This window comes from Loxodonta africana, unplaced genomic scaffold, assembly GCF_030014295.1.
Source record: "Loxodonta africana isolate mLoxAfr1 unplaced genomic scaffold, mLoxAfr1.hap2 scaffold_88, whole genome shotgun sequence".
In the NCBI taxonomy this organism is placed as follows: Eukaryota; Metazoa; Chordata; class Mammalia; order Proboscidea; family Elephantidae; genus Loxodonta; species Loxodonta africana.
This window is the reverse complement of record NW_026975625.1, coordinates 657,360-683,146: the sequence shown is the minus strand read 5'-3', so window position 1 is coordinate 683,146 and position 25,787 is coordinate 657,360. Positions and strand designations below refer to the sequence as shown.

Below are 25,787 nucleotides of genomic sequence, written 5' to 3'. Positions count from 1 at the left end.
AGGTTCAAGTCTGTAATCCAAAAGAACAGGCTTCTAGAAGCAGAAAGCAGGCAGTGCGACTGTTGGGCTGTTGGTGGGGTGGGGGGAGGGGAGCTGCTGCTCAGAGAGGGCGGCCGAGGGAGGCAGGAGATGGCCCGGCTGCCGGCCGCAAGCCCGCAGGCTCCAAGGAGGCGGAACCTGCGTGCGCCCTGAGCCTTTTGAGACAGGCCCAAGCCCGCCGAGCCCGGTGCTAACCTCGCACCCGCCAGGCTTGCGGGTTCCCCCAGGACTAGGGGAAGCCTAAGGCCAAGGAGGGCAAGGCCTAGGGTCTGGACCTCGGAACTGGTTCTGCCATGCGTGATCTCAGCGCTTATGCTCAGAAGGAGGGCAGGAAGCATATCGCAAGGTGCCTATGACCCTGAAGGGCGGGAGTTGTGGCCACCCACGGACTATGGGTCTGCATATGGAGGCCCCCAGGGTGCAATTCCAGGAGCAGAACACAAAGCCACAGAGGGGACAGTGCACCTCGCCAGTGCTCCCCAGGGGCATTGCCCCAATTTGGGGAGCAGTCCCTCCTCTGGGCTAGGGACTTTGTTTCCTCCACTGTCTTCCCTGACTGTGAGCAGACTCTTGTCTACACAGACTAAGGAGGAGTTATCAAAATCAGCTCCGAACTCCGGATTTGAGTTAAGGATCATAAATTAACACAGAGAAATACGACTTTAGCAATAAGTGCCTGCTTGAAGCCCAAGTTGCCTGAAAATAAGGAATTTCAGTCTTTCAGCTCCTCTGCTAATGTAGTGACTAAGAACAGGATCTCACTGGAGCTCAAAGATGTGGGGCACTGGGAATACTCTGGGTCTGTCTGCTCACGGCTGATTGCCTCATTCCCAGTTTTATTATACACCTTAGATACAGACCAGAAGAGGAGTTTGGGGCTTGACACCTGACATCTTAACACCAGTTCCTGTTTCTTGAGGAAGGAAGAGGTAAAATAAATCAGCGTTTTCTGTGTCCTTCTCCATCCCCGGAAGTCCTCATGAAGACCCTCTCAGGTAAGGACTGACAGGGAGTGGCTTGGTTTACTATTCAACTTTGTCCTTCAGTAACTTTGTTTATGTTCTGCATGTAAACTATTGTGCATTGACAGAAGCATTCTAATTCTTATGCAGAATGACTAGACCTGCTGCAGAATGACTATATTGTGCCTCCCTCGGGCACCCCTGTCTGTGCAGCACCCTCCACCCCCAACTGCCCAACCGCCTCTCTCCTGGCATTCTGCTTCTAGAAGCATGTTCTTTTGATGCAGAGATGCAGCACACACAGAATCCCAGCTGGATTACAGACTTGAACCTGAAGACCTTATGCAGAATGACTATTTATGAACGCTTAGTACTAAAGCAGGTACTTACCCCTCAGAGAAGGCCCTGGGGGAGGTTGATACATGCATTCCCCAGTGCTCCTGCTGCTCTAGAGGTGCCTGAAATGCCTCTGTGGGAAAGGCCTTCAGATTAGGCTCATGGCCCACGTGGGAATTCAGGCCTATTTTTCTGTTAGAACATCTCATTTAGCTCTGAAAATGTTATTATCTAGTTTATTCACCAGACATGAGTACAGACATCTCATATTTTCAAAATTAATGCCATTCTTTAATACTAATTTGCCACCAAGAGTATATTCCAAAGTGTTTCCAATAGGCTAGCAAGTCTTTCCAAAGAGGGGAGTCCTCCGCCATGTTGTGCAGTGACAGCAGGAAATATGTTTACCCAGATACCTACCACTTTTTTTTTTTTTTATTGTGCTTTATTTGAAACTTTACAGAGCAAATTACTTTCTTGTTCAACCATTTATACACAATTGTTTTTGACATTGGTTGCAATCCTCATCATGTGTCAACACTCTCCTATGCTCCAGTTCCCCGTTTCCATCCGCCATGATTCCTGTTCCATCCTGCCCTCTTTTCTGTGCTTTTGGGCAGGTTTTGCACATTTGGTCTCATACACATGATTGAACTAAGAAACAGTTTCTTCACGTGTGTTGTTGTTTGTTTTATAGACCTGTCTAATCTTTGGCTGAAGGGCGAACTTCAGAAGATACTTTCCACTGTGTTGCTTTCCATAATTCCTGAAATTCCAAGCCTGCCACCTGAACAACTTCCTTTAGTGTTTCATTTAGAACAAGTCTGGTGGCGATGAATTCTCTTAATCGTCTTTCACCTGAGAATGTCAATATTTTTCCTTTACTCGTGAAGGAAATAACAGCCTATAGAACACTGGGTTAATGTTTCTTTTCTTTCAGTGTTGAAAAAATGTTGTTTTCACAGCTTTTTGGCCTCCATGGCTTCTGATGATGAATACAGAGTCATTCCAATTGTTTTTCCTGTGTGAGATGAGTTGTTTTCTCTCTAGCTTCTTTGAAGATATTTTCTTGGTCCTTGTTATTCCACAATTGACAGTGAGGCATTTGGGGGTAAAATTATGTGAGTTTAACTTGCTGGAGTTTGCATAGCTTCTTGAATCTGTAAGTTTATGTCTTTCAACAAATTGGGAAAGTGTTGAGCCAGTATTTCTTCAAATGCTTTTTTCTACACCACATATTTTCTCTACTCCTTATGGAATTCCGATAAATAAATGTTAGATATTTTTGGATTTTTTTGAGGCTCTGTTCATTTTTTTTTTCAATATTTGCTCTCTGTTTTCAGATTGGATATTTTCAATTGAACTATTTTCATCTCATTGATCCTTTTGTCTGTCAACAGCATTCTGCTGTAGAGCTGATCAAGTGAATTTTTTATCTCTATTTTTCCTGTCTAAAATTTTCATTTGTGAATGTTTTCTATGTATTTTTCTATTTTTCTAAGGTGTGCCTGTTACTTCTTTGAGCGTGGTTAAAGTAGCTTTTTAAAGTTTTTGTCTATGATTCCAAGACTATGTCTTACTTCAATCTTACAGAAAATGTCGATGTTGTTTGTTTTAGGAATCACTTGACCCAGTTATGTTCAGGCTGCAAGTTCTTTCCCAACTTCTGGATGCTGTGGCTCAGATGTCAGTTAAGATTTTGAAGACTTTGCAGTGATATTTGGATGTAATCTATGGGAGTGTCACTCAGTTTGGGACCTTGTTGGTGTTCTAACCCATAATGCAGTTCTCAAAGGATTGATCTACTTCTTAGGGTCAGAGCAAAGCATATGCAACTGTGGGAGTCGGGGGGGTATGAAAAACAACTTTATGGTATCCCTCTCTTGAGCCACCTGGTCTCTGTCTCTCTGAGGCTGTCTGATGTCTGAGCAGCTACCTTCCTGGTCCACTGGCAAGAATGTTGGGGCTTTAATCTCCTCATTCTGCTGTGCAATGAAGTGCCTGGGTCTGCCTATGAGGCCAAATATTGGTAAGATGGAGAAAATATAACAGAGATTCCTCTACATTATTTGGTCCTTATACACTTAGGTCAGAGAGAAGGCACACTGTTTCTGGTGATACTTCGAAACAGGTATGGAGAAAAAGGCATTAACAGGTTGATAGCTGCATACTAGGTGTTAGGGATTAAATTCTGTCTTCCCAAAATGTATATATCAGCTTGACTAGGCCATGCTTCCCAGTATTGTGCGATTATCCACCATTTTGTCAGCTGATGTGATTTTCCAATGTATTGTAAATCCTACCTCTGTGATGTTAATGAGCGAGGATTTGAAGCAGTTATGTTAAGGAGGCAGGGCTCAATCTACAAGATTAAGTTGTGTTTTAAGTCAATCTCTTTTGAGATATAAAAGAGAAAAGAGCAGAGAGACAGGGGGACCTCAGTACCACCAAGAAAGTAGTGTCAGGAGCAGTACATCCTTTGGACCTAGGATCCCTATGCTGAGAACCTTCTTGTCCAGGGGAAGATTGGTGACAACGACCTTCCCCTAGGAGTGACAGAAAAAGCCTTCCCCTGGAGTTGGCACCCTGAATTTGGACTTATAGAGCCTCCAAGACTGTGAGGGAATAATTTTCTTTGTTAAAGTCATCCATTTGTGGTATTTCTGTTACAGGAGCACTAGATATCTAAGACACTAGGTACCAGGAGATGTACATTTCCCAGCTCTTTCACTCCCAGGGCCACTATGACTAAGTAGCCAATGCCATAAATCCATGCAAGCAGACTATTCTGATTACTGCTTTGACTCTACTGTCTGTTATGGTAACCACACTCACCTTGTCTTTGTTAATTGAGTGCCACCACTTGGCTGTTACCACCACGGGGTCCAGGCAGCTGCATTGTAGTTAGGTGTCTTAATTCAGTTAGGGCAGTTCTCACTGTGGACTCTTACTTACATAAAATAGCAACCACAGAAGTCTTCAATAATGCTGGGGCTTGCTGCACAAATTTGTACCTCACCGCTATGGTAAAAAGAGAGCCTTCTGGGCACTCCGTGTGTGGGTCTGTGGGTCCAGCCTAATAAATCCATTCTAACCTGCCAATTTCCCTCAGCCTTTGGATACCTTCTCCTACATTATACAATGGCAGATCTGCCATTTCCACTTGATTTATTGTAGGCCACCACTTAATCCATGCTTCAGTAAACCAGCCAAATAAACTATGAGATCCTTTTCTAACCTCTCAAGCTGAAACACTGAATGAAGAATCTATGCTTCCTTGGCCTATATCAATAAACTTAGACTAATTCACCTTTATGTTGCTTGCACCGTTATCCCACACCCATAATAGCCATTCCCACACATGTTCACCAGGTTTCTGTATGTATGTATGTATTAGAAAAATCAAGTAGTTCTTTTGGAGTTTAGCATACCTTCTCCTGGGTCACACTTCATAGTTGACCTTTTGGGGCTTGTTGGGACTGAAGTCTAGGTATAGGTCTAGAAGCAAAAATGGGCAGTGGCAGTGGGATGTTCAGCCGTGTCTTATAAGGCATCTGCCTAAGGTAATGCCCCAGGCAATGCCCCAGACACCACCCCAGGAGATAACTCAAACAAGACACTTCAGGCACAGCTGGGGTAATCTCATCAGATGGAGGTGGAAGGGATAATTGTTTTACTGGGAAGGGTGCCTTAGCAGGCAAAGTTAGAGAATCTCTTCAGATGGGAGTAAGAGGTCTGGTTCTGTTAGGAAGAGCGATTCAACAGAAATTGGAGGTTCATTGTCCCCCGCTTCCTGACTGTCTGCCCATATGTCCTCATCCCAAGTTTCAGGATCCCATTTCTTCCCAATCAGTGCCCTCACTTTAACTTCAGACACCATTTGAGGCTGGATATTCAACTGGCGCTTTAATTCAGTCACTCTTATGATAAGAATCTGAGTTTATTTTTGGCAGCATTAGCCTTGTTACTATAAGAAATATGGTTTTCTTTCTGGGCACAAGTGGCAGCTTTCAGATCTTGTATGTGGTGCTTGAGCTTTGAGCCCATTTCTTTCATTCACCAGTGTGGCTCCAAAAGCAGGACCAACCAAGCAGCTTCCTTATTATTCTTATTCTGACAAAATTATAGAAAAGTATCAAATATGTAATCAGGCAGAGCCTTGTCTCTCACAAATATTTGGTCCAGTGGTAGTAGTATTTTGCGTATTTCTATTGTCACCTCCCACCATGGATTAGCAATAGCCTGTTTACTTCTGGAGACAGTCATCAGTGCCTTTAAGACTAGCTAGACTTGAGAATCAATTCAGAAAACTCATCCTTAAGATTTGGTTCCTCTACAATCACTGTAGGTACCAAATGTCTTAGCCTGGGATCTCTAGAGGTGCAAAACTAGTGAAGGGAACATATATATATATATACACACATATATATGAGTGTGTGTATATATATGTGTGTGTATGTGTGTATATATATACATATATATGGAAACCCTAGTCGCATAATGGTTAATAGCTATAGCTGCTAACCAAAAGGTTAGCAGTTCGAATCCACCAGGCGCTCCTTGGGAACTCTGTGGGGCAGTTCTACTCTGTCCTGTAGGGTCACTATGAGTTGGAACCGACTTGACGGCAATGGGTATATACACACACACACACACATATGCATACATACATATGTTAGTTGTTGTTGCTGTTAGATGCCATCGATCCTGTGTAAAACAGAATGAAACACTGCCTGATCCTGAACCATCCTCACAATCATTGCTATGTTTGAGCCCATTCTTGCAGCCATTGTGTCAGTTCGTGTTGTTCAGCGCCTTCCTCTTTTTTTCTGACCTTCAGCTTTTCCAAGCATGATGAGCCTCTCCCGGGACAGGTCCCTCCTGAAAATATGTCCAAGGCACATGAGACGAAGCTCGCCATCCTTGCTTCTAAGGTGCATTCTTGGTGTACTTCTTTCAAGATGGTTTTGTTTATTCTTCTGGCAGTCCATGGTATATTCAGTATTCTTTGCCAACACCATATTTTAAATGAATCAGTTCTTTGGTTTTCCGTATTCATTGTCTAACTTGCTCAAGCATGTGAGGTGATAGAAAATATCATGGCTTTGCTCAGGCACACCTTAGTCCTCAAAGTGACATCTTTCCTTCACAACACTTCAAGGAGGTCTTTTGCAATAGATTTGCCCAATGCAATACATTGTTTGAATTCTTGACTGCTGCTTCTGTGGGCATTGATTATGGATTCAAGTTAAATGAAATGCTTGATGACTTCAGTATTTTCTCTTTTTATCATGGTGTTCCTTACTGGTCCAGTTGTGAGAATTTTTGTTTTCTTTATGTTGAGATGTAATCCATACTGAAGGCTGTAGTGGTTGCTGTTCATCAGTAACTGCTTCAAGTCCTCTTTACTTTCAGCAAGCAAGGTCGTATCAGCTGCATATCATAGGTTGTTAGTGAATCTTTCTCCAAAACTGATGCCATGTTCTTGTTCTTCGAGACCAGCTTCTCAGAATGTTTGCTCAGCATACAGATTGAGTAAGTATGGTGAAAGGATACCACCATGACACACAACTTCCTGATTTTAAACCACACAGCATCCCCTTGTTCTACTCAAATGATTGCCTCTTGGTCTATGTACATAAAAAAAAAAAGTACATATTCCGCATGAATACAGTTAAGTGTTCTGGAATTCCCATTCTTTGCTAAGCTATCCATAATTTGTCATGAGCCACACATTGAGTGTGCTTGTATAGTAAACAAAAATAGGTAAACATCTTACTGATATTCTCTCCTTTCAGCCAAGATCCATCAGACATCAGAAATGATATCCCATGTTCCATGTCTTCCTCTGAATCCAGCTTGAATTTTTGGTAGTTCCCTGTCTGTGTACTTCTGCAACTGTTTTTAATTATATTCAGCAAAATTTTTCTTGCATGTGATGTTAATGGCATTGCTCGATAATTTCCGCATTGCGTTGGAGCACCTCTCTTCCAGTCATTTGGTCAGGTAGCTGTCTTCCAAATATATTGAAATAGACAAGTGAGCGCCTCCAGCACTGCACCCATGTGTTGAAACATCTCATTTGGTACTCTATCAATTCCTGGAGCCATGTTTTTTGCCAATGCCTTCAGTGCAGCTTGGAGTTCTTCCTTCTGTACCATCAGCTCTTGATCATCTGCTACCTCCTGAAATGGTTGAACGTTGACCAGTTCTTTTTGGTGTATTGAGTCTGTGTATTCCTTCCGTCTTCTTTTGATGTTTCCTGTGTTGTTCAATATTTTGCCCATAGAATCCTTGAGTATTGCACCTAGAGGCTTGAATATTTCCTTCAGTTCTTTCAGCTTGAGAAATGCCAGGTGTTTTCTTCCCTTTTGGTTTTCTAACTCCAGATCTGTTCACATTATTATTATCATACTTTGTCTTCTCCAGCTTCCCTTTCAATTATTCTATTGAGCTCTTTTACTTTATTATTCCTTCCATTCTCTTTAGCTACTGTACATTCAAGAGCAAGATTCAGAGTCTCTTGTGACATCCTCTTTGGTCTTCTCTTTCTTTCCTGTCTTTCTAATGACTTTTTGTTTTTTTTCATATATGATGTCCTTGCTATCATCCCACAACTAATCTGGTCTTCGATCATTAGTGTGCAGTGCATCAAATCTACTCTTGAGATGGTCTCTAAATTCAGGTTTGATATACTCAAGGGCATACTTTGACTCATGGACTTGTTTTAATTTTCTTCAGCTTCAACTTGAACGTGAATATGAGCAGCTGATCATCTGTTCTGCAGTCAGCCCCTGGCCAGATTCTGACTCATGATATTGACCTTCTCCATCATCACCTTCCACAAATTTGATTCCTGTCTATTCTGCCTGGAATGGTGCACGAGTATAGTCACCGTTTATGCTCCTGATGAAAGGTATGTGCAATGAATAAGTCATTGGTCTTGCCAAATTCTATCATGTAAGCTTCAGTGTCATTTCTATCATCAATACCTTATTTTCCAACTACTGATTTGTCTGCTTTGTTTTCAACTTCGCATTCCAATTACGTAATTATCAGTACATCTTGATTGATCAATGCATCATGTTTGATCAGTTTCAAACTGCAGAACTTGGTAAAAACCTTCAACTTGTTCATCTTTCACATTCATGATTTGTGTGTAAATTTGAATAATAGTCTTATTAACTGGTCGTCCTGGTAGGCCTGTGGATATTATCCTATTGCTCGTAGTGTTGTACTTCAGAACAGATCTTGAAATGTTCTTTGTAGCGATGAATATGATGCCGTTCTCTACAGTATCTCAATCCTGGCATAGTAGAACATACCATTGTCTAGTTTAAAATGTCCAAAACCAAGCTATTTCAGCTCACTAATGCCTAGGATTATTGACCTTTTATGCATTCCATTTCATTTTTGATGACTTCCAATTTCCCCAGATTCATAATTCCTTCATTCCACACTCTGAGTATTAATGGATTTTTGCGTCAGTTTCTTCTCATTTTGAGTTGTGCCCCATCAGCAAATGTCATTAAAGTGGGATCTACTTTGAGGAGGTAGCTCTTCCCCACTCGTATTTTGAGTGCCTTCCAACCTAAGGGGTTATCCTCTGTCATTCAGCCAGACAGTGTTCCAGTACTATTCGTAAGATTTCACTGGCCAGTTTTTTTTAGAAATAGATCACTAGGTCCTTTTTCCTAGTCTGTCTAAAACCAGAGCTCCACTCAAAGCTGTCTACCATGGGTGAACCTGGTGGTATTTGAAATACCGGTGGCATAGCTTCCAACATCACAGCAACATGCAAGCCACCACAGTACAACAAACTGACAGAAGAGTGGTGGGAGTTAAAAATGAGAAGAACCAAAAAGAGTGCTTCTTCCATGTCTGCTGATTTAGAGGAACCATGAGAAATTGTCAAGTGAAGAGTGATTCAGAGAAAAACATGGGTAGAGTGTGACCTAATTTCCATAAAAACAAACAAATGAATGTCCTTATGTGTGTCCTGGCAAAAAGAAGTATGTAAAAGGATACATATGTATCTTTGGACACTGGACACTTTGGGGGAGCAGGTACAATATACTTATGTGGGGATGGCTCTTATTATAACTTCTGTATACAAATCTCTATTGTTAAATGTGTTATAAGAATGTAAAACCTTTTAAAGTTTAGTAACATCATACGTGTATGTGTGTGTATTTGAAACTTTTTTTTTTTGACTATTTTATAAATGTGTTTTTTAGTTATCTAGTTTAGTGTGGCTATAGCAAAGATACCACAAGTGGATGGCTTTAACAAACAGAAACTTATTCTCTCACAGTTTAAGAAGCAAGAAGTTTGAAGTCAGGGCACCAGCTCTAGGAGAAAGCTTTCTGTCTTTGTGGCTCTGGGGGAAGGTCCTTGTCATCTATCTTCCCCTGGCCTAGGAAATTCTCAGCGCGTGGACGCTGGGTCAAAAAGACGTGCTCCACTCCAGGCACTTCTTCCTTGGTGGTATGAGGTCCCTCTCATTTCTGCTTACTTTTCTCTTTGTATGTCAAAAGAGACTGACTCAAGACTCACCCTAATCCTGTAGATTGTGTCCTCCCTCATTAACCTAACTGCCTCTAATCCCGCCTCATTAACATCACAGAGGTTAGAATTTACAACCCATAAGTAATCACATCAGATCACAAAATGCAGGACAGCCACACAATACTGGGAATCATGGTCTGGCCAGGTTGACACACATTTTGGGGGACACTATTCAATCCATAACAATAGAGAAAACACTGTCTTCAATGCCAGATTCAGAGACTTTTATCCATCTATGAAGGGCAAACACAGAAACTGAACAAAATTCAGACCAGCGAATTATTGCTTGCTCTTGTAACTAATGACTTCTTCTGGCCTCTATGCCTGGAAATGGCCAAAAACAATTCTGTGAGGATTAATTCAGTCACTGCTCAAACATCTACTGCATGTACATGTCTACAGGTAAGGAAGAATGCTGGACACCATGTGTGATTCATTAAGTAACACGGGGACCATTAGACTATTGTTCTCCTTCTCTGATATGCCACTATCACCTTCTCCCCTTGTTGTTCTCCTGAAAAACCCACGCTTGTATATTCTAGGCTTTTTTCCAGGATTGAATTTGCAGGAAGTTAAAGATATATCTTTGAAAGATAAAGAAGACTTTGGCCACATTGTCTTTAGACAGTTGAACTTCCCAGCCAACCTCTGTGCAGGATGGGAATTCACAATCCCTCCTACACAGTACCTCTGAGCAGGACGGGATTTCTGTTTCATTGTCAGGAGAAGGTGGAATTCACCCGTCTTCAGAAAACTTACTTTCCTTTGCCTCAAACTGTCCTACTCAGGATCTGTCACGGTCACTCTGAGAAATTCACATGGGCAGCCTGTATGGAAGTGCCCATCCTAGAGACCCTGCCCTCCCTTCCTTGCTCCATAGGGCTTCCTCTGACACTTGGGGTCGCATCTCCCAGGGAGTACACACCTCTGGCACTTCCAGGGATTCCCAGGCCCTGGGATACTGTGGATGGGACTTGGAACTCAATCTGTTTCTTCCCATCCTCACCTTTGGTTATCTGTGTTCTGTCTTCACCAGATTTAGGAGGCCTTGTCTTCTCTTTGCTCGTTTCATCTCAGTCAGGCTTTTCTATTCCAATTCTCTGATCTCAGAACAGATCAGGTTAGACCACAGAAAAGAGAAAGACCAAGCAAACATCACTGATCTGTGCAGAAGCTGCTGGGAAGGGATTCGATTCTCATTGGTTTAGGGTTTTAAGCCCACTGCTCACCAGCAGGCAGGTTCCCCCCAGAGTCTGGCTTCTGTCTGGTACCTTGTACTACAAAGAACTCAGTGACCAGCCCACCTTCACAATCACACCTCCCTTAGAGCTATCTTTGCAGAGGCTCTTTCTCAGACTTCCATGTCCCACTGAAATCCCATTTCTCTTTCCTTACAAACATTGTGCTCATTCTCAGGGCCCTGAGACCTCATCTGCAGGTGAGTCTTGTCCTCTTCTCTCCTTGGTGGGGGGAGCTTTTGAGTGGACCTCATGTCTTTGGACAGATATCCTAGGGCTTCTTCCACCCTGGTGCTCTAGGGCTGGATCTCTCCATGTAGTAGAGGGGGCGTGGAAGGGGCACAAGGCTAAAAGAGTGGATCTTCCAGGTGAAGTGGGTTTAAGAAGCCTGAATGAAGTTCTTCCCTGAAGGGTGCATATTTTGCAGTCCAGACATCCTGCTTCTCTCAGTCTAAGAGTCCTAGCACGTCTTCAGGTGCTTTCTCCTTTGACCTTGAGGCCATGCCTGCACCGTCTGCAGCCAGGTCTCCCACATGTGTAGCATCAGCAGTAGGTGTGGTAGCCTCTTCAGCCCCTGTCTCCTGCTCCAGATGCTCCTGGAGGTGCCTGGCTCTTCTTGCCAGGACTCCAGGATGCTGACCAGGGACTCAGTGTTGGTTAGACTGAGGGCAGACATGATGGCACTCACTTTCTTCAAAAACTCAGCCTCAAGACCAAGGGCCTTTTGCCAACAGGGGTGTGAGATGTTTTGGTCTGGTCTGCCAGACCATGGCTAACCCCTTGACCTTACACACTTGGGTTAAATACTCATACTTGACCTATGGATCTCTGGAGTAATTTGATGAGTGGGAATTCTGCCTAGTGGAAGCTGATGAAAAAGGCCTTGCTGATACTTGGGGAATCTTCCTGGGCTTGGAACCTGGGCTTTTTGTTCTCATGTTCTACCCTGAGTGACACTTTCCTCTTGGGTTGAGGCTTGCAATAGTGGAGAGTTAATTTACATGAGCCCTCTGGGCTCTGGTGTCTCAACTGTGACCTAAGTCTCTGGTCTCAGGGATCCCTGGAGGCCTCTCCATCACCACCATCCTCCACCTCCACAGTCCCCATGGTTTCTTTCTTCTTCCCCAGGCACCGACCATACTTTAGGGAATTTACTCTGGGCAATAAAGTCTCCTCCAGAAAATTTCAGTGATGGTACTACCTTATAGCAAAAGTCTATCGTTTTTCAAAAAATTATAATACGTTGATTTAAAAAAAAAAACTCCCAGTTTTCTTTTAGTAGATTCCAATTCATAGCAACCCTGTAGGACAGAGTAGAACTCCCCATAGGGTTTCCAAGGAGCAGCTCGTGGATTCCAACTGCCAAATCTTTTAGTTCGCAGCCAAACGTTTATCCAGTGATAGTTTATAATATAAACAGAGGATCACCACATTAAAAAAAAATTTTTTTTTTTGCATTTGTTGGACGGAAGTGAATTTGCTCCTGTGGAATATGGAAATTACCTCATCCTCTACACCTTCATGATAATACATGGTTTCTCTAAAAGCTGTTTTCTATGAAAGTTATTTTTTTTAGTAAATTTAGAGTGTAAACATTGAAACAGGAGAATCGGTCTCCTCTTTGTAACTTGTTTTCTTCCTCCTTTTAAGGGAAGGATTTTCATAGAAGGAATTATACTTAAGGAGACAGCGTAATTTGTACTTTTCTGTGTAATTTAAAACTTCTTCTCGTACCCTTAACTAGCCTACACCAGGAGATTAAAATTGCCTTTCTCTGAACAGAAGCCCATTACCATGTCCTTCAGGGTGAGGCAGAAACAGATGTCCACATTTGAGAGTCTGATGGCACAAACCTTAGTAGCTGAATCACAACCATGCCTCCTGTGGGGGGGGCGGGGCTTGTATATGTCAGCATAAGGGTCAGTATTTTTCTGAGTTTGAGGGAAAGATTGGCGAGTTAAGGAAGAAAGAGAAGGAGTTTGGGAGGGGAGTGTAAGCTCCAGTGACAGACAGAAGATGGGGTGGGGGATCTCTCAAAGGGTATTAGAGGCCAGTCAGAAAAGCAGGAAGCAGCAGGAAGCAGGGCCAGTGGAGGGCAGCACTGGGTGGAGGAGGACAGCAGAGGTAATAGTAGTGGGAAGGGCAACAAAACTGGCCTGAAAAGAGTGATAAATGACTGATCCTAGATGAAGCTCAGGTTAAGAAAAGTAGGAAAATAAAAAATTCTATCCTGTAGCCATGTTTGTGGTTAGGGGTTGTTAGGCTCTTGAGGGAGGTGGGCAGGAGACACAGGAGGGGAAGGGGAGTTTCTGGATCTAGGGAGGAGTCTACAGCCCTTCTTCTGCCCTCAATGATGTGGGTTCTGGGCTCGTCAACCTACCACTCCCAGAACCTCCTGAGAAATTTCCTTAGTTCTTCACATGGTATATTAATTCCATCTCATTAGAAAATATAATAATTAAGTAGGCTTCTTGCTACCCACCCTTTCCATCATCCTATACTCTCTGCCCCAGTTGCCCACTGGCTTCCTTCCTTTCCACCATGTTCAGATCCAGAACAAAAGAGTGCCTTGTCTGCAGCTATTCTGGAAAGCTCTCAAACTTACAATTGAATTCTTTCGTTTCATCCCTCATTTATTCCTACATTTCTTATCGACAAAATAAACTTTGGTTAATTGTCTACTAAATGATAGAAAATGCTTTCTCAGAAGAATCTTCCTTGTGACCTTATCCATTCGTTCCAAATCCTTCATCTTGTCCTACCATGGCTCTCTTTTCTGGTGGAAGTCAGACCTTTTGTTCTGTAGCACTCAGCAATCTGGGACAACTTTTCCTCACCTTTATCTAGAGTCTTAGAGAAAGGCCTTTTCCTCGTGTGTCACTGTTTCATCCTGCTTGGGTGAAGATGTCCAAACATAATGGTGTGAAGGACCTTTATCCCTTCTCCCATCAGGAACCTTTGATAACCTGGGGACTCTGGCTTGCTCCTGAATTTCCTTGATTCAGTAGCTACAATTTCTCTCCCACAAGACCTGAGGTTGGCACCCTTTTCAAAAAGCAGCTGAGATCTGAGTTAGCACCAAGGCTTCCGTAATCCTGTGTGACATCATTGCTGACACTGCTGAGTTCCATGGGCCCAGTTTGAAGCTAAACACGGCAACCAGAAAAACATGAAACTGTCAGGTAGGCGCTTGAGAAGTGCTAGTGCCAATGTGGGAAGAAGGAGATTAGATACTAAAAATGAATTGAAACTTTTCCGTGCCGTGTAAGGGGTTACTATCCCTTGGTGGGTAAAGAGAGCACAGGGAATGATAACAGTATCACGGGTAGCTGCTTTCTCCCAGTCCTCTCATTTGACTCTGTTGGAATCATGTCTCTCCAGCTCTGGTTATAAAATGTCCACTCTGAGCCCCTCTTAGGTCTCCTTAGCCTCTGAGTCTTCACACAGGCTCTGCTCTCTGACTAGGAGATGTTCTCTCCCTTCCCGTCTGCTGGTCTACTCTCCCTGGTGAAGCGTGAAGGTGAAGAAAACTGACCCCACTGGAACAGATTAGGCTTATGACTTCACCAAAAAGCCCTAAGACTCAGGAGTTTTGTGGCCAGCCAGAATGGGAAGTTTGGGAGTTGACTTGGGGAAAGCCCATGACAGACTCTGCTTTTGTTTAGGAGGCCATTTAGAAGAGAAACCAGCCAATGGGGAGACCATTTGAGGAAGAAATTAAGAAGGTTGGGGTGGTGATGAGGAAGGAGCAGACTTCTCCAAGGAAAATAAAAGTTTCAACATGGGGATGGTAGGGGCTTGTGTTGTGTGACCCCAAAGGACAGAAGAGGCAGGAATGGTAGGGAAACAATAGAACAAAAGATAATCCGTGCCTCTTCACAAATGTAACAAATGCCCCAGTGTTTTCAGCCTGTTTCCTCAGACTTTTGTCATCAAGCCATCCCTCCCCTTTTACTGAAGCCTCTGGAAAATACCTGGGGCTTCCTGGATGCTTGGCCTTTTTTCACCCCTTAATTATTCAGTCATATTCCCAACTTGGTTCAGGCATCACTTCCTGGTTGTAGTCTTCCCTGAATCTTCTCCTGGTAGATGAGTCCACTTCTTGCTCTGTACTCCATTGTACCCAGGAAACCCTTTACCACAGCATAAAACACAATTGCATTTACTACACATTCTTCCCCTCTCTGTGCCCATGCCTTCTATGAGACTCCGGAGCACCTTTCATTAGCAGGAGGAGTCTTCTTCTACCTGTTGAAGGCAGACCTTACGGTTGCTTCAGCCTTTGAGATAGTAGCAGAGATGATACAAGGAGAGAATTGAAAAGATTTTACATTGAGTCTTGCCCTTTTGTTGCTCTTAAACCCTGAGAACCTGTGGGAATGACCCCAGGCCAGCCTGCTGAATGATGAGGGACCATTGGAAAGAGGATCCAGCGGTTTCACTGAGTTGATTTTATGAAACTGGCTCGCAGGTGACCTGGAATCAAATTGTAGACACATGAGTAAGCCCTGATGCGAGCCACTGTGGCTGGCCCAGATCAGAAGAACCCCAGAGTGACAACCTGAAAAATTATGAGCTTAGTAAATGGTTGTTTTTTTAAGACACTACCTATTGGAGTCATTTGTTACACAGCAATAGGTGACTGATACACCTGTTAACTTGGCCGTTTCTCTCACCAGGCAGTGAGGCAACTTCTCTAAGTCATTTCATCACCAAGAGCATCTGGCCTAGGGTCTGACATGTAGCTGTTCATACAGGAAATCTTTGTTGACTTAATGCATGAATGAGTAATACAAATTGTATGTGCGAGTCTGCACAAAATCATTATGAAAAAAAGCATGATTTTTTAAAAAATAAAATGAATTGAGGCTCAGAACTACCTGCTTACAAAATTGAGGGGAGTTTTTAACCTCACTTACTTTTAGGGTACTCCCTCATCCAGATATGCAATAATTCCCAGGGTTTAATGAAGGACCAGTGCTTGGAGAAGACCTTCAACACACCCATTGCCTCAGCCTATGTGGGTGATCTCTCTAGAAGCATTCGTTCTGCTGTTTCCATTCTCAGCTGGAGCATGAGAGCCTTGGTGGGGCTGTCAACAGCATAACAGGTTTTGTCTACTTATGTGCCTGCATCAGCCTTTGAGGTTCTGTAACCTACTCCAGGGCACTATCAAGAAGCAGGTCCTACCCCTTCCCAATGTCTAGGACCCTACTATCTCACTGTCACTCTTCCCCTGGGCTCCAGTTCACTCAGTCTGATCACCTCAGTGAGCTGAGGCTTTTACCACAGACTCTTCAGAGTCTTGAAGTTTCAGGGCTTCAACACTGTGAGTCCAGCTATCTCCTTGAAATGAGGTAGGGAAGGAGGAAAAATGTAGGAAGATTTTATTTTCCACTTAATGTTGCAATAAAATTTCTTGCCATGCATTTTCGAAGGGTCCTGCCTAACAATTCCCTCTGTTCTCTTCCAAGATGTAGGACGATGAAGAGGGAGTGTTTGTTGTGTCATAATCTGCAGAAGGCCGCAAAGTGCACATGGGGTCCATTCCCCCGATGCTCACACTAGAGCACCCCACCCATGTGGAAATCTCTGCAAGTGTTACTGAGTCCCTCCCACATCCACAGTGAACAGCTTTCAGATTCTTATAAGAGGGAATTGTGTCCTAACACCAGCTGCTCCCTGGAAACCCTATGGGGCAGTTCTACTCTGTCCTATAGGGTCTCTGAGTCAGAATTGACTAGATGGCTACAGGTTTGGCTTTTTCTTTCAGCCGAGTGGTGAGAGTTTGATGTCAGCTCCATAATCATGTTATTAAAAAATAATGACAGGGTAGCAGGTGAAAGTAACAAAACAAAACTGAAATGTAATGGCTTTTTCACATTTATTGGCCCCACAGAGTTCCTTCGAGGTGTTTACTTTTCACTAGATTCGGAGAAATGTTTGTGAGAGAGACACAGCTTGAGATAGCTCCAAAATTACGTTTCCCTCCTTAATGTTAGGTTACATTAAGAGCTGGTTGGCTGGTTTATCATCTGCCTGCTTCACAAAAATAGAAGGCCCATGCAGGCAGGAACTTGTCTGTTGTGTTTGTCAGAGCATCCTGGTACCTGGTGCCTAAGAAGTGCTAAAAAATGATTTGAGTGAATGTGGGTGGGTTTTTATAAAAAACACTGTGTTGCTGTCTTTATTTAGTTAAATAGTGAAAACAGGGATAAGGAAAATGGAGACAATTATTTGTATAATTTAGAGTTACATAAGATGAGAATAGAACTTGAATAATGAAGATAAAAAAATAAGCTGTACGGATGGAATGTACCCCCTTCCCTTTGCTTTGGAGGGAGACATTTTAAAATTGGATTGTTTTTTCCCTACTGATTTATAGGTTCTATATGTTAATTGAAAGGTAGTCTTTTAGGAATCACAAATATTTCTATTGAGATACAATTCACCTGCCGTAACACTGCCTTTGAAAATATGCACAATACCTTGGCTTTTAGTATATGGGCAGACTTGGCACAACAGTCTCCACTGTCTAGCTTCAGAATATTTTCAGTGCCCCGTAAATAAAGGCCCTTGTTAATAAAGGCGTATTAACAGTCATCCTCATTACTCCTTTCCTCCACGCCGTAGCAACCACTAATCTACTTCTGTCTGTGTTGGTTTGTCTGTTCTGGACATTTCATGTAAATGGAATCATGCACGATGCGGTCATTTGTGTTTGGCTTCTTTCATTTAGCGTAATGTTCTCAAGGTTCGTCCATGTTGTGGCATGTATCAGTACTTGGTGCCTTTTCATGGCTGAGTAATATTCCAGTCTATGAATATACCACATCCTGTCTATCAGGTCATGACATGTGGGTTCTCTCCACATTTTGGCTGTTACGAATAACACTAATAGGAATACTCTGTGTAAGTTTGTATGTGAACATGCTTTTGATTCTCCGGGCTACAGACCTAGGTGTGCAATTGCTGTGTTGTATGGTAATTCTCTGTTTAACTTTCTGCAGAATTGCCAAACCATTTTCCAAAACAATTGGATCATTTTACATTTCCACCAGCGGTATTCCAGCTTCTCCACATCATCACCGACACTTGTTGTCCATCCTGTTGAGTTTAGCCATCTTACTGCTTTTGAAATAATAGTGCACTTTAGTTTAGATTTGAATTTCCCTGATGACTAATGAGGTTACGCTTCTTTTCCTGTGCTTGTTGACAGTTTCTACATCTGATTTTGAGAAATCTCTATTCAAATCCTTAGCCTGCAAACTTTTTTTCAGCTTTTTGCCTGTATTTTTACTCTCTTCATATACTTTTTGATATGCCAAAGATCTATAGATCTTAACAGTTTTAGCCTTCATATTTTGGGATTTTTAAAAAGTCTTTCTCTTTTATCAATAAAAAGAAAATAAAAACTTCTAAAATTTTTATGGTTGCATATTTTAATTTTAAATATTCGATCCATCTGGAATTTTGTTTTGTGTAAGGTATGAGAAAAAGGATGAAAACATTTTTACAGGTGGTCTGAGTGATTACCAGATTGCTACAAACGCTCCTTTTCCCATGACCCATATCTTCACTGCATTTTCCCGTAGTCCGTACAGAGAAGCCTTTTTACAAAGGGAGGCCACCATTCCCAGCCATTTCATTTTAAGGTTTGTTTTCTGCAATTAAATCCCTTGTGTGTCTTATCTACACACCTTTTCTTTTAAGCTAATACAAATTTTGTGTGAATAGGACCTTGGCGAGTGTAAGATGGGCTTGAATTTCATAACTGGTTCCGTGTGGTGTAGCCCAGCAGACGGACAGACAGAAGCAGGGCCTGCAGAGGCGACAGAAGCTATGAGAACGGGAGCCTCTAGAGATTTGCTGTGGAATTTCACATAAAGCTCTAGACTTTTCTGTGTAAACTTATCATCATATATGGACATCACCTTAGAACAGACAGAGAATAATGCTTTAAAAGTTAGACATTCCTAAGGAAGGTGTTCATTCCTTAGCGGATGCTGAGAAGTGTATGTGTTTTGGTGAAGATATGTACCCATTTCTACTGGGTATGTATCTAGAAGTAGCATTGCTGGGTCCTGGGATATATGTATGTTCACAGCTCTTGTAAATACAGACAAAACATTTTTAAACTGGTTGTATCAAATTACACTTCCAGTAGCAGTAGATTAGAGCTCCATTTACTCCACGTTATACCCAATAGTTGGTATTTTCCATCCTTTCCATTTTAGCCATTCTGGCGTGTAGCGGATAGTATCACATTATGGCTTTTTATTAGAATTTCTCTGATAACCAGTGAAGTTTTGTCACTTTTCATATGTTTCTTGGCCATATAGAAATCTTTTATACAGTGTACAAGTATTCGCTCATTTTTCTATTGAACTGTCCGCTTCCTTTTTCCTTTTTGGATTGTTCTTTATGTATTCCAGAACCAAGTCAGTATTAGGATATATGTATTGCAAATAACTTCTGCTACCACATGAATTCACCCTTGTGGCTTGTCGTGAACTTTCAGATGCAAACACCCGTCTTTTACAAAAACAAGCAAATGTGTAGACATAAAAGTTTATTAGGGGTTACCAGGGGCAGGAGGGAGGAAATAAAGTGGTGTTCCTGCATATGGAGACTGAGTTCTGGTTAACAGTGGTAGGAAAGTCACATTGATTAAGGGCAGGGTTGCACAGCCAATTAATGGTAATTACTGTCAGTTGTTCAGTCACCAAAGGTTGTGTGGTATGTTTACAACAACAACGATGAGCAGCTGCTGGGGCAACATAATAGTACTCAACGGATGAGGCGTATTCTTTTATTATACTTTTCTCTATTTTCTAATTTGTTTTTATAACATGCTACTGTTCAAATTTATAAAATGTTTGCATGATGAAAGTGGATAACAAGGTCTATCCCACCCATTACATCCTTCTAAGGTTTAAATGAGGGACTACATGCCATCAGCAGAGGCTCAGCCTTGGTTGGCACTCGATAAATACTTGATTTCTCCCACTCTTCTGGCTCACTGTCTTCTCCCCTGGTTTATTTGCTCTTCTCTTTCGAGCTGGAAGCATGTGACCAGAGGCTTCCCGACACCATCATTCTGCTTTCCATACCAATGTTATTGTAGTCTTGGGTTCCTGGGCAGCCTCTCCACAGGTTTAATTCTTTCACTTCTGTTCATTTATTGTTTAAATATATTCGTTTAATTTTGTCCTGCTTGTAGAAGTATATTCTAGTCATTGAAAATTTGGAGACTACCCCAACACACATGGGAACACCATGAGTAAGAATAGACTCCACGGCAATGGGTTTTATATGTGTGTCGCACACATTTATGTATATTCACTTAAATATTATATCCTGCTCCTTTCACTCAATATTATATTTCCATGATAAAGTTTTGTTTATTTTACAGACATCAAATTGTTTTATTATATTCTGCTGTGTGCAAGGAGTATATAATTTTAGCAATTTGAGTATAGTTGAAATATTAAATGTGCATGTTTCTAGTAATCTTCAACCTATACTTAAATCTTTTAACAAAAATCTTTGCTATTGAACCTTTTTTTTTATTTGTTATTCAGCATTCTTTAACACTAGGAGATAGTCTCAGGATCAACTCAGATCATATTTTCTCCCTCTTACACACGAAGGCCCTTAAAGTATTCAAAGATTGTCGTTGTTGTTGTTAGGTGCCGTCGGGTCGGTTCTGACTCATAGGGACCCTATGCCCAACAGAACGGAACACTGCCTGGTCCTGGGCCATCCTTACAATCATTGTTATGCTTGAGCTCATTGTTGCAGCCACTGTGTCAATCCCCCTCATTGAGGGTCACCCTCTTTTCCGCTGACCCTGTACTCTGCCAAGCATGATGTCCTTCTCCAGGGACTGATCCCTCCTGACAACATATCCAAAGTATATAAGACGGAGTCTCGCCATCCTTGCCTCTAAGAAGCATTCTGGCCGCACTTTTTCCCAAACAGATTTGTTCATTCTCTTGGCAGTCCATGGTATATTCAATATTCTTCACCAACACCACAATTCAAAGGCGTCAACTCTTCTTCGGTCTTCCTTATTCATTTTCCAGCTTTCACATGTATATGATGTGATTGAAAATAGCATGGCTTGCGTCAGGCGCACCTTAGTCTTCAGGGTGACACCTTTGCTCTTCAACACTTTGAAGAGGTCCTTTGCAGCAGATTTGCCCAATGCAATGTGTCTTTTGATTTCTTGACTGCTGCTTCCATGGCTGTTGATTGTGGATCCAAGTAAAATGAAATCCTTGACAACTTCAATCTTTTCTCCATTTCTCCTTTTGTTGCACATTGGTCCAGTTGTGAGGATTTTTGTTTTCTTTATGTTGCAGTGTAATCCATACTGGAGGCTGTGGTCTTTGATCTTCATTAGTAAGTGCTTCAAGTCCTCTTCACTTTCAGCAAGCAGGGTTGTGTCATCTGCATAATGAAGGTTGTTAATGAGTCTTCCTCCAATCCTGATGCCCCGTTCTTCTTCATATAGTCCAGATTCTCGTATTATTTGTTCAGCATACAGATTAAATAGGTATGGTAAAAGAATACAACCCTGACGCACACCTTTCCTGACTTTAAACCAATCAGTATCCCCTTGTTCTGTATGAACAACTGCCTCTTAATCTATGTAAAGGTTCCTCATGAGCACAATTAAGTATTCTGGAATTGCCATTCTTCCCAGTGTTATCCATAGTTTGTTATGATCCACACAGTTGAATGCCTTTGCATAGTCAATAAAACACAGGTAAACATCCTTCTGGTAGTCTCTGCTTTCAACCAGGATCCATCCAACATCAGCAAGGATATCCCTGGTTCCACGTCCTCTTCTGAAACTGGCCTGAATTTCTGGCAGTACCCTGTCGATATACTGCTGCAGCCGTTTTTGAAAGATCTACAGCAAAATTTTGCTTGTGTGTGATATTAATCATATGGTTCTATAATTTCCACATTCGTTTGGGTCACCTTTCTTGGGAATAGGCATAAATATGGATCTCTTCCAAAAAATATATATATATATATATTTCTTTTTTTTTTTTTTTTCCGGTCAGTTGGCCAGGACGCTGTCTTCCATATTTCCTGGCATAGACGAGTGAGCATCTCCAGTGCTACATCTGTTTGCTGAAACATCTCTATTGATATTCCATCAATTCCTGGAGCCTTGTTTTTCGCCAGTGCCTTCAGAACAGCTTTGACTTTTCTTCCTTCAGTACCATTGGTTCCTGATCATAGGCCACCTCTTGAAATGGTTGAATAGTGACCAATTCTTTTTGGTATAATAATTCTGTGTATTCCTTCCATCTTCTTTTGATGCTTCCTGCGTCGTTTAATATTTTCCCCATGGAATCCTTCACTTTCGCAACTCGAGGCTTGAATTTTTTCTTCAGTTCTTTTAGCTTGAGAAACACCGAGCATGTTCTTCCCTTTTGGTTTTCCATCTCCAGCTCTTTGCACATGTCATTATAATACTTTACTTTGTCTTCTTGAGAGGCCCTTTGAAATCTTCAGTTCTTTTATTTCATCAATTCTTCCTTTTGCTTTAGCTGCTCGAGGTTCGAGAGCAAGTTTCAGAGTCTCCTCTGACACCCATCTTGGTCTTTTCTTTCTTTCCTATCTTTTCAGTGACCTCTTGCTTTCTTCATGGATGATGTCCTTGATGTCATTCAAAAACTTGTCTTGTCTTCGGTCACTAGTGTTCAATGTGTCAAATTTATTCTTGAGATGGTCTTTAAATTCAGGTGGGATATTTTTGCTCTCATGGACTTGCTCTGATTTTCCTCAATTTCAGCTTGAACTTGAATATGAGCAATTGATGGTCTGTTCCACAGTCAGCCCCTGGCCGTTTTGTGACTGATGATATTGAGCTTTTCCATCGTCTCTTTCCACAGATGTAGTCAATTTGATTTCTGTGTGTTCCATCTGGTGAGGTCCATGTGTATAGTCACCGTTTATGCTGGTGAAAGAAGGTATTTGCAATGAAGAAGTCGTTGGTCTTGCAAAATTCTATCATTTGATCTCTGGCATTGTTTCTATCACCAAGGCCGTATTTTCCAACTACTGATCCTTCTTTATTTCCAGCTTTTGCATTCCAATAGCCAGTAATTATCAATGCATCTTGATAGCATGTTCGATCAATTTCGGACTGCAGCAGCTGAAAAAAATCTCCTATTTCTTCATCTTTGGCCCTGGTGGTTGGTGTGTAAATTTGAATAATAGTTGTATTAACTGGTCTTTCTTGTAGGAGTGTGGATATTATCCTATCATTGACAGCATTGTATTTCACGATAGATCTTGAAATGTTCTTTTTGACGATGAATGCAACATCATTCCTCCTCGAGTTGTCATTCCCAGCGTAGAAGACTATATGATTGTCTGATTCAAAATGGCCAGTACCAGCCCATTTCAGCTCACGAATGCCTAGGATATTGATGTTTGTGCATTCCATTTCATTTTTGATGATTTCTAATTTTCCAAGATTCATAATTCGTACATTCCAGGTTCCAATTATTAATGGATGTTTGCAGCTGTTTCTTCTCATTTTGAGAAGTGCCATATCAGCAGATGAAGGTCCTGAAAGCTTTACTCCATCCATGTCATTAAGGTTGACTCTACTTTGAAGAGGCAGCTCTTCCCCAGTCATGTTTTGAGTGCCTTCCAACCTGGGGGGGTCATCTTCCGGCCATATATCAGACAGTGTTCCGTTGCTGTTCGTAAGGTTTTCACTGGCTAATGCTTTCCAGAAGTAGATTTCCGGGTCCTTCTTCCTAGGCTCTCTTGTCTGGAAGCTCAGCTAAAACCTGTCCTCCATGGGTTACCCTGCTGGTATCTGAATACCGGTGGCATAGCTTCCAGCATCACAGCAACCCACAAGCCCCCACAATATGACAAACTGTCAGACACGTGGGGGTAGCAAACTATGATTTCATTCATCATTTTCATTTTTTCATTCAATCAATATCTAGAAAGATTCCATGTGCCAGGAATAGTCTACATCATGTGGACGCAGTGGTGAAAGGTACACATTGTCCCTGCCATTGTGAAGGGGACACCCAGTGCGGGTGGGAGGGGGACTGGTAAAATGCAGTCCAGAGAAAGGACAGACCATGCTCCAGGAACCACACTGGACTTCAGAGAGCTTTGTTGGCTGCCGTTCATCTGTCCGGCTTCTAGATGTCAGAGTGCCCTCAGGCTCAGTGCTTAGTCCTCTCTCTCTATATAGACACCCTCTCTCTAGGATGTCTCAGTGAGTCGGTGGCTGTCTGTAGCTGAGGATGTGATGTTTACACCTCCATCCATTTCAACTCCTCCTGGTTCATGACTTCTATTCAAATGTCAGCGTAACTCTCTGTACCGAGTTCTTCATCTGTAAAATGTGCCTTATAATGATACATTCCTCACATGGGTATCATGCAGAGCAAGTATCTTAAGAAAGGAGAAACCCTCACAAGAGTCCTGGCACCAGTAAGTGTTAGCTGTCAGTATTATTACCTGACATCTCCACGTAGATGTCTAACAGCTATGCCATGTTATCAATGCCATGAAACAATTCTTGGTCCCAACCCCATTCCACCCTTATCGATGAATTTCTCAGGGCTTCAGTGATGGGAATGTGTGCGTTTTCCCACATAATGGACATGGCTAATAAAGGTTGGCCTGGTCCTTCATAATAAGTTGCTCCAAAGTTTATATGGGTGGACTCAGACAAGTGATAGCCAACTAATATAGACAAAAAATAGAACTCTCAGCTGCTCATATTTGTACTCTCAGCCTAGAATATCTGGTGAGGGTACTATATGGACTGAATTGTGTAACCCCAAAGCTACGTTGAAATCCTAACTACTGTACCTATAAATGTGACCTGATTTGGATATAGGGGATTTTTAAAATTATTTTAATGAGACCATACCAGTGTAGGGTGGGTCCTAAACCTAATCCCTTCTGAGTTACAAAAAGAACAGAATAGACACAGACACAAACAGGGGAAGAGGGACACAGACAAAGGGGAAGATAATCTACAAGGCCAGGAACGCAAAGGGTGGCTGGAAGCTGCTAGAAGCTGAAGTAGACATGAGCCATGCCCTGAATTCCTACTTCTAGCCTCCCGAACTGTGAGAAAATAAATATCTGTTCTTTAAAGCCACCCAATTGTGTTATTTTTTTCTTATGGCAGCCCTAGATGACTAACACATACCCATGGTTATACATGAAGCCTGGTGTAAAATAGTGTTCTCCCCTCCTTGTCTAGCCCACCCAAATCCTGCTATTTCCTTATCAGTGTCCTCTGCCTTCACTAAGAGCTACAACAGAGTCGGCTTGATGCTGATGCATAGAAATGCAGTTTATTTTTTAGTTTATATTTATGATTGACTAGCATTAATTTCAATGGTTTGTTAATTTTTCTGTGGAGGCATTTCTGTAATCTATGAGTAATAGCAGTTGCAGCTTTTCCTTCTTTTTGTTGTCGCTTTGTTCTAGCTTGGGCCTCCAGTGTTAAATATTTAATATAAATAATGATAGAAAGCATCCTTATTTTTTTAAAGAATTTTTTTGTGTGCTTTAAGTGAAAGTTTTCAAATCAAGTCAGTCTCTCACACAAAAACGCGTATGCACCTTGCTA

General features: G+C 42.0%; 1 long non-coding RNA gene across 9 annotated transcripts in view; it reads left to right on the top strand.

Moving 5' to 3' along the window:
• LOC111749361 (uncharacterized) overlaps window positions 1-25,787 on the top strand; it is a 188,203-nt gene that overhangs the window by 43,539 nt on the left and 118,877 nt on the right. For all 9 annotated transcript variants that reach the window (XR_010320855.1, XR_010320853.1, XR_010320854.1 and 6 more), the window contains 2 exons: window positions 892-1,034; window positions 8,079-8,253. This is a non-coding gene — a long non-coding RNA (uncharacterized LOC111749361). The remainder of the gene's footprint in view (window positions 1-891; window positions 1,035-8,078; window positions 8,254-25,787) is intronic.